This window comes from Perognathus longimembris, chromosome 10, assembly GCF_023159225.1.
Source record: "Perognathus longimembris pacificus isolate PPM17 chromosome 10, ASM2315922v1, whole genome shotgun sequence".
In the NCBI taxonomy this organism is placed as follows: Eukaryota; Metazoa; Chordata; class Mammalia; order Rodentia; family Heteromyidae; genus Perognathus; species Perognathus longimembris.
In genome coordinates, this window is record NC_063170.1 from 25,681,752 (window position 1) to 25,691,828 (window position 10,077).

A 10,077-nucleotide genomic window follows, 5' to 3' on the forward strand; every position below is an offset into this window, starting at 1 on the left:
GAGCCAGAATCCCATAGCAGGACCAGAGTGTGCCCACCTGGGGTCAACCTCAGTGCCCATCCACAATACAGTGGCCTGCTCACCTCTGGAACATTCCACAGCCAAGAAGTACAAGGAATCAGATGGAATTTCACTGGCTATCTTGGGTAAAAGAAGCCAGGCACACAAGACTGTGGCTCCATTGCCTGAAGGCCAAGAAGGTGAAGGCAATGACAGTGCTCAGGAACCTTTATTTAGACGGGGAACTTCCATAGAGGTGCAAAGGTTCCCCAGAGAAAGAGAGCCAGCAGGAAATAAATAGACTAACAGATGATAGGTAGAGATAGATAGATGATAGACAGACAATAGATATATAGATAATAGATGATAGACTAGATAAATGTCTATCGACAATCTATAGGTAACAGATTGATGATCGATAGACAACCAGAAAGAGATGCATTAGAAAGCTTTTTCTCATGTGCTTCTGGAAGCTGAGAAGTCAGACAATGTTGTCTGTTTGCTGGAGACCTGGCAGCCGGAGGTGGAGTCTGAGGCATAGGAACCAGGAACCGAAGGTTAATCCAACCTTCCTCCATCCTGGAAGAATGGGGACCCTCTGCTATACCTGGTCCGCCAACAGCAATGCTGGACCCTCCAGAGCTACCCTCACAGAAAGCCAGGCATCCTGTGGCCCAGGGAAGCTGATATAAAATTAACTACCACACACTTAAAAGTTAAAAGCAAACAAACAAAGAAAATAGAAAGGTTTGTTGGAAGTTCAGAGAGTAGGTAGGTGCTGTCGTGTGCTGGCAGTTCACACCTGCCATCCTAACTACTCTGGAGGCTGAAATCTAGACGATTGTGGTTTAGCAGAAAAAGTCACCCACACTCTGTCTCTAAAATAATCAGCAAAAAGCAGAGATAGAGATATGGCTGAAGAGGTAGAGTGCCAGTCCAGGATGGTGAGCACGTGGAAGGACCTGAGTTCAAATACCTGTAGTAGAAAAAAAAATTCCACACGGAAGTAATAGTCACTTCTTCCAGGGGACAGGGGAGGTTCCATGGGGAGGCGGCTTGGGGGTCTGGTTTTCAGTCTTGAGGGTTTTTTTTATAGGAATATTTACTTGGTTATAGTTGGGTAAGACGTATGTTTGTTATATGCACTCTTCTCTGTATGTTCCATTTTACAATAAAAATATTGTACATTAAAGTGATGTGTAATAAAGTTATGAATAGATGCAGTGGATATGAATTCTGTATTCATTAGGCCTTGCTATGATTTGAGTTATGCCCCCCAAAAGGCCTGTGTGTTAGAAGATTGGTCCCCAGCAAGGGCACTGTTGGAAAGTGGTACCTTTAAGGGGTGGAGCCTGGTGGAAGAAAGGGACCTCATTGGGAGGTGTTTCCTGGAGGGAGTGTTGCGACCCCATCTGATCCTCTTCCCTTCTTTTGCAGCACAGCTATTCTGCACAGTTTCCAAACTGTGGGCAGAGCACAGAGGTCCTTGTTCATGTCCCATCCCCAAGCCCCACCATCCCGGACACCTGCTTTGGCCAGGAGGCTGTGGCAGAAAGGATGGTGTGCTGGCTGCAAGCAGCCTCAAGAGACCTTGTATATTCCGACCTGCACTTGAACTTGTGCCACTGTGGTGAGAACCTTCCAGGCTATCCTGCTGGATTATCAGCATAGAATGGCACATGGAGCTGAGTTAGAAGCAGCTGTTATAGCAGCTCAGTCAACTCAGCCATGTGACTTGGGGTGAAGATGGTGAATGATTATTGTTCAAAGCCATTGACTAGGAGTTGTTTATTATGTAAAAGTAGCTGACCACTACATTGCCCATAGATAGCAGTGAGGTCGTGGGGCCTTGTTGGAAGGACTTCCTGGGGGGCTGGGAAATCACTGATAGCAGTTCACACAACAGCTCTCTCTTTGGATTCTGCCAAAAGCCTCACATCCAAAAACAGTGGCGGGTGTGGCTCACAGAGACCAGGTCATGGGACTCAAGCAGAGTGAGCGGAAGAGGGTGGCATCTTTCCCCAGACTCAGTCTCAGGACATGGGGCGGGGGTGGGGGAAGGGGGACTCTGGGAGACCTCACTGTACATTTCAGACTTCTCTTTGAAAGCCAGTCTTTTCTTCAAATGAAACCAAATACAGAATCCCAGGGTTTCCCATAGAACCTCTCATGCAAACAGCGGGGTGGTCCCATCGTCTCATTCTGAAAAAAGGAAAAACAGGCATGGGGGAGCTGAGCCAGGACTTGAACTTGGATCTCCTGCTTCCTACTCCTGAGCTTGTTGTTTCAAAGGCACAGGAACAAAAGAAATGCTTTAAAAGTAAAGAAGTACATCTGGCTTATTATTTTTAATAATAAAAATTATACACTTGGCTTCTCATCTGTAACCAATTTCTGCCTGGCTGGGGCCTTGGAGGCTGGAAGGCTGAGGTACAGAGGTGGAGGCCCCACACCTGCTGAGGTGAGAGAAGAGTATGCTCCACACACCCCCCTCCAGCTTCCGGTAGCTTCCAGAAATCCTTGGCATTCCTTGGCTTGTGGCTGCATCCTCTGCCCTCCGCCTTCTTCTCAGGGCCCTCCTGTTTGTGCCTGGGGCCCGCTTTCCCTCATCTTCTGAGGATGCCAGTCACTGGATTGGTGCCCACTGCTTTCAGTGTGACCTCACCCCAACGCATCCTGGAGACTGCATCCAAATCAGTCCACATTCCCAGGTACTGGGCATCAGCTTGAGCCCTCCCCCATGTACGCCTGCAGTGGAGGTAAAGGGAATGGGCTCAGTGGCACGAAGCGCCCGCCCGAGATTCTGCACAATAAATGATATTCCGAGTTCTGAAGCAGATGCTTGTCTGTCTAGCCTTATCCTCCACTGTGGGTAGTTACGGTGCTCTCAGCCACTACCAAGAGCCCGCAGCCCCTGCCTAGGCAGCCTTTCCTGTCTCCTCTCTTCTGCCAGGGCCACCCTTCCCTTCTCTTCTCCCCTAACAGGTGGTGACTGGAGCTTGTCGTCCTTTGGAATCCACCTGCCAACCCTTCAGCTCCATGCATGGTGCCCCTGGCCTAGCCACTCTCCTCCATCTGCTCAAGTGCTGTCAATCTCCCGTGACAACTACGGCCCACTCCTCCCTGGTCCCACCCTCCACCCGACTTCCTTTGCTCACCACCATGGGCAGCTTGGGCTCTGCAAACCACAACTGGACATCTTGTTCCCTGGCCCAAGGCTGCCAGGGCTCCCCCTGTCTCAGCTCCCCAACCGCACACCTGGCCTTGCCCAGCCCCAGATGACCCTCCAGCACCTTTCTCTCTATCCCCCTCACCACGCAGACACCCACTGCAAACACTGAGGCAGACACCCAGGAGGTCTTCCTACCAGTCCTCACCCTGTAAGAGGCTTTGTCCTCCTTCCCTTTCCCCTCTCCCCCTGCCTCCCTCCCTTCCTCCCTCCACCCCCCTTCTTCCCTCTCTCCCATCTTTCCTGATAGTAGGAATGGGGCAGGATCTTGAATGTTCCAAGCAAGGATTCTACCATTGAGCTTCACCCCAGCCTTGCTGTTTCCTTCCTTTGTTGCTGTTTTGAGTTGGTTGGTTGGTTTTAGTTTTCATCAGAACTGGGAGTTGAACTCAGGGCCTGTGTTTTCTAGTTGAGCCACCTCTACAGATGCCCCCTCCCCCCCCCCCCCGCTTTATTTTGCTTTATTTTTCAGGTAGTCTCAATTTTTTTTTCCCCTGAGGCCATTCTTGGAGCATAACCTCCTGTGTATCTGGGGCCCTCGGTCTGAATCACCATGCCCGATTATTTGTTGAGATGGGATCCCAGAAACTTTTTGCCCAGGTTGTCCTAGAACCATGATCCTCCCAATCTCTGCCTCCTGAGTAGCTAGCTGAGCACCACCTCACTCTGCCAGTCTCTTGTTTTTTGTTTTGTTTTTTGCCAGTTCTGGGCTTGAACTAAGGGCCTGAGCACTGTTCCTAAGCACTTTTGCTCAAGGCTAGCACTCTACCACTTGAGCCACAGCGCCACTTCGGGCTTTTTCTGTGTGTGTGGTACTGAGGAATCCAACCCAGGGCTTCGTGCATGCTAGGCAAGCACTCTACCGCTCAGCCACATTCCCAGCCCCAGTCTCTGTTTTTAATGAGAGCACAATGGAGTCTTCTTGATGCTCTCAGAGCAGCAGTACCCGGCATGGAGGAGGACATTGCTTCTCACTGCTTGCTGGCCACTTTTGGTGCCATGGACTGGTGCTGTCTCTTCATTCATGGTGGGGGCCCAGACTTTCCTTGTGAACACTTAGGTTTGTGAATGGCTATCGTTGTAAAGAACAGCCAGGTGGATGGTGACCAAGATGGAAACTGTGAAGGGGGTCCCCCGGGAAAGAAGGCATGCACTCCAGAGCTAGGCCTACCATAGAAAGCACCAGGGCTCTGATGGGGGGTGGGGAGGGGAACCAGCCTGGAATCACACTTGGGTTTGTGGAGCCCCAGACCTTTGACATTCAGCATAGCGTTGTCTCCCTTCTGACCACCCAACCTTAGCACACAACGATTTCTGAGGACCAAAGGCTGGGGAAGGAAGAGATTGTTGTCCTTCTAGAAGCCCCTTCCACCAAGACCCCTGCCCACCTCGGGCCCTTGGTCTATTTATATTCCAGCACTGCTGTAAAGGGCCTGGCAACGCTTGACAATGAGTAAATCTGATGCTGGAAACCATGTTTCTGCTCTGAGCCTGCCAGCGCCTTCCTTCACCACTGCTGCTTTCAGCAAATCTTCACAAGGCATACTTTAAATACTCTTTCTCCTTTTGCCATGATCAAAGGAAGAGCTTGTTCCCCTGATAGGTGACAAAAGATGGCAGAGACTAATGAGAGCGCTGGGGGCCGCCCACTTCCCATCCCTGAGAAGGAGAAGGCAGGGCACCAGGCTGGGTGCCTGGATCCGGGAGGTGGGTGTAGGCAATGGGGTGGAGCCCCCCAGGGAGGCTCAGGGAACAGGCCCTCCCCCTCTTAGGCTGACGATTTTGCACCAGTCACTAGGCACCTTCAAGCTTGCGATTTCCTCTTCTCCTGGAGAGAGCTTGCCAGTTTTTCTTTAGTGGTATCGACCCTCACCCCAGCTCTGGGACTGTATACCTCTGTCAGACCTGGCCCATAGGAATCTCTATGGCCACCACGACTGATATTGAGGTAGGCATATGAACCAATCAACATTTAAGAGAAACAGTCTTGGGGCTCTTTTAGACAGAGCACATTTGATCTTGATTGCAGTGATGTAAGCCTGGAGCTGCCAAGAGGCCTATCCACAAAGCACTAAGGAAATGGAGTGAGACAAGGTGTCATGATCATTTTGAGCTCCTAGATCAAGCCACACCTGAATGTGGTTGGGTAATCTGTCACTATGTGGACCTTCCTTAGAGATCTACAGGGTGAAGGTTAGAGTCCTCAACAGCAGGGGCGGGGAGACCAGGGTGCAGAGGACGGGCACCCATGCCAGGGCAAGCCTCGAGGAGAAACTAGGTTTCCAAGAACTGGGGCCCTGAGGCCTCAGAGCAGTGGTTGGAAGGCATGCTCACTGGGCCAGCACATCACCCCAAATGGGATCCTGTCGGACTACATAAATTGTGGGGGACACTCGGCTCTGCGCGCTACTCCTGCCAGCGGGAGGGCAGAGCATATCCCAGTTGAGACTAAGCTGAGATGGAGTAGAGCCATCGAAACCCCCCATCCCAAGACTCCCTTACGTTTAAGAGCAGACACTGGACACGGAGATTTCGGGGAGCCGTCTGATGGACTACCACTTCCCAAAGTTTTATTCAGGGGAGGGGTTTATATAACAGTAATGGCAGCAGGAAGAGGAGGGACTAACTGGGTATTAACGATTGGCTAATGAACTGTCCATCACAGTGATGTCACGGAACTTCCCGCAGAGGCGGAGACCACAATCCCCCCAGGACCAGTCCGGCTGGCACCATGGTGGCACACGTGCTCACAGACGGAGGGCGGGGGAGGTTCCAGACCCGGGGAGAAGGTAGGAGTGGCTGACAGCCAGCAGTTCCAGGTCTTAAAGGTATAGCCATCCCCGACAGGATCCCATGGAGAATGGAGTTCTCAAACTTTGCTCCCCGCTGTCTCAGACCTCGGGCTTTCCAATGTGCCCAGGTGACTCCACTGCCTGGGAAGGAGGAGGGGCACTGATCGACTCAGGCTCTGGGGAGAGGGTACCATTTTTATTGTTGGGAACTGATGTGGAAGCATTGACAAAGCAAAGGATAGAAGTCCCTCCATCCGTATCCTCCCAAGCAGCCTTGTCCACCAAGGAGACCCCACGCAGACACCTGACAGCCATATGGAGAGCAGAGAGGACCCCAAGGTAGCACTGAACCTGGTGGGCTGGGGTCCTGCACCAGCTGGACCCCCAGCTCCAGACTTCTGTCTAGGTCAGCAACTGTGCCTGGTCTTAGCCAGGAGAGGCCGAGGCCTGAAACAGTCACCTGAAGCAGAATGTGGGCAGGGAGCAGAGCTCAGGGCACCAGGGCCCTCTCTCCAGGAAGTTTTCTTCCATGCAGTCACACAGCAAACCAGGCTACTTCTCTCCTGAAGCTCTACTGTCTCCACACGGGTGAGGGGGGAACCCCACAAGGGGATAAAAGGCAAATCAACTTAATTTTGTTCTGCTGCCATCCATGTGCTCCCTCCACAGTGTTATCATTAAACACCAGGCTAGACCAGAACCCCAGAACCTTTGCAGATCAGGAGCCGCTTAAGGCTACAACAGTTGAGTAATAAATACATCATTTGTTTCTTACTGGATTGGCTCAGGATCCCACCTCAGATGTGTGGGGCTATGATAACAGTTGCCTAAGTGATTTGCAGAAATAGTGAAGGCCATATTTGCAAAAGCATGGATTCTTTGCTGGAACCTGTGGAGACACTTGCTGGATGAGGAGGGTGCTCAGAGGCCCTGCTGCACTGTCCCCATCCATCCAGGCACTGCCCAGCTCTGCGCTCTGCACGGGGCTCACTGACCATTTGAGAAAGGTTTCATCCGAGACTGTAACACAGGACCAACCTGGACTATTGATAGGGGGTGTAGACAGATGTTTCTTCTGCCAACCTGGTGATTTCTGGGCAGCTCAACATCTATAGGCCTTCAAATGTATCCTAAAGGGCCAAGCCAGCAACAGGAGAGACTCAGCCGTTCTTGGACTAAGTCACTGCCCGTAGACCAACGCCCAAATCCAAGGCCATCGTACCTCCTCATGAGACAGTGCCTGTGACCAGGTGGACAACTGCCCAACTTTAGCCAGCCCCTCCCTGTTGTCCAGCGAGTAGCCGGGCCCTCTCCACCACTGCTGAGTCCCATCAGCGTCTCAGGCTAATGTCCGCACGAAGGAGCCTTGCCCGTACTGGGTTCTGATGTGCACCTTGGCCACACTGCCGATTCCTTCCATCTGGGGTCACAGAGGCCAAGAGTTGGAGGATTCAGACCAGCTCTTCAGCTCCTCGGCATCGCTGGCGGCCCACAGGCCAGAGGAAAGGGGGCTGGGGGCATGGGGAGCGTGGGGACTGTGAAGGATCAGTGTCCTGTGGGACAGTCCCACCCCACCACGCACAGGTAAGGACGGACTCCCGGCAGGTGCTGTGCCCAGCCCTGGGTCCCCCAACCCCCCCCAGGGGCAGGCACAACAGGGCTGTCCTCAAACGCTCCAAGTTTCTGTGAGTAGAAGGGCTCAGAATGAAGCCTCCTTGCCATAGCCAGGATTAGCTGCCTTAAACCAGACCAGCCAGACCCCCAAAGCACCTCCAGAACCGGCTCCTGGCTCAAGCTGTCCCCGGAGGGCCACAGCCGTGGAGCCAGCTCGAAGCCTCTCACTGCTCCCTTGCCCTCCGTTCATACATAACTGTGGTGGAAGAGCATGCCACAGGCTACCACCACCACCACCACACACCCGGCCCCGTCACCAGGAGGAGGCTTGAATCATCTGAAGATGAAAGCACAGGCAACAAGCATCATCTCCAAAGGATGCCGTTACAGGAAGAGTGGATCGGCAAGTGGCATCTTCGTCACGACAGCAGCCCCTCACTATGCTCTCATTAGGGCTTTAAGGAATATCTGGGCCCAGTCTATGAGACCACACTTACAATGACATTGTGTTTGATGCTGGCCCCCAAGCCCATGCCACACTCAACTTCTAAATAGACAATGAATGCCTATTAATTATAGTTTTCAAATCAGCACAAATGATTCTTCATTAGAGTAATTGCCTCTTTATCAGGAAGCGGTATTCTCTCTGTGCACGACCCTGCATGGGAAGCTGCATGGGAAACTTGGCATGCTGTGTAAAGACCGTCTCTAGTCACCTCCCGGGCCCTCCCGCTCACAGGTGCCATCCAACCTAGAAGGTATCTAGAGAATTCTATGGGCCTGACAGGCAGGCATGGGAGCTGGAGATGTGATGGCTGTGGGGTGGGTGGCTGCCATCCTCCAGCCAAGTTGACCTGGCCCCAGATCAAAGGGAACCAGATCTAGGTCAGCCTGCGTTGGATGAACTCAGTCAGTGCTGGGTGCTGGATGGGCTAAGTCAGTACTGTGAACTTGAGAAACTCAATCAGTTCTGCACACTGGACAAGCTAAGTCAGTACAATGAACTGGATGAACTGAGACAGTACTGTGAACTGGATGAGCTCAGTCAGTACTGTGTAATGTCACAGGTAAGGCTCATGTGCCACCTCAGGGGGCAGAGCTGCTTCTCCAGACTCTCACCACAAGCTCTGAAGCCCACGTGTTCACTCTCAGAGGCCTCTTGCAGGAGCAGCAGGGGAGCCCTGGTGCCCAGGTAGGTCAATGAGACTGGAGATGTGCAGGGGGCCTCTGAGTGGAGCCTGCCCTGGACAGCAGGGTCAGCCAGGCCTCCCTGGGGGAGCTTGATTTGAAGGCAGGCAGCATTGCACTGCAGAACCCTGCCACCTCTGTTGTGTCTGCTGGGGACCCCCCCCCGCCGGGAACCCCCACCATCCCACCACCATTCAAATCCTCATCCCAGCAGTCTTCTGGCCCATCTCCATGTCTTCTCCAACCTAGCTGGAAGTGAGTGGCATCTGCATGCCCAGAAACACCCTGAGATGGGGCTGGGGGCAGGAGGCAACTGCTCTGGACTTGCATCCTGCAGGTGTATCCAGAGGTTCATTGCTCCCCTACATGACCTCAATGCTGCTGTTGGCTTGTCCCCTTGAGGTATGCTGCTCTCTACTCCCTCATCCCTGCCTGGTGTGTCACTCAACCAATGCCATGGGCCTCAAGTCTTGGGCTCAGTTGCATCTAGAGGAATATAGGCTAAGACGGGGGTAGGGGTGGTGGTGGCAAAAATCAACAAGGCTAGGGAGAGGGCATTGAGTTCTCCACTGTCCTTAGAGCACCAGGAGCCGCAGCACCACAGGTAAGAGGGAAGATGGAGTGAGGAGAGATGAAGCAGGAAATCAGGCCAGTCTCCAGGGGCAGGGCTGGGTCCTGGTTCTGAGGGTAGTGGATGGTCTGCAGCAGGAAGTCCAGCTGGCAGGGGTGTTACCCACGCTTCCTGTCTGCAGCTCGGGGACCAGAAGGAGGCAGGCCACAGGAAGTGACCCCTGGGCTGGGAAAGTAGGGAGCAGCAGCCAGGGCGGAGGATGTTGGCATGTGCTCTAGGAAGGAGAAGGAACAGCCTTGGTAATTGAGCAGAGATGCGGAAGAAGGGAGAGGGAAGGATGGTATCTGAGTGCTGATTCGGGCTACTGGCTGGATTGTCTCCGCTGGTCTGGGAATGGGTTATGGGGTATGTTGGCAAGTATGGTCCATCATGCTGTTGGAACTGCCTAGAACTGGAGCCATGGAGTAGATGAGACACCAGAAACTAAGTCTATGGAAAAGGCCAAGGGTTAGAGCTGAGCTCTAAGTCATAACACCACTTGTTTTTACTTTGAAGTAATTGTCAATTCACAGGAAGTTTTACAAGTATCCAAAAGAAGTCCCAGGTACCCACAAATGGCACTATTTAAAAGAATGTCGAGGCAAGGCCCTCAAGAGGCCCTGAGGCTGGAGAGGGTGATAGCA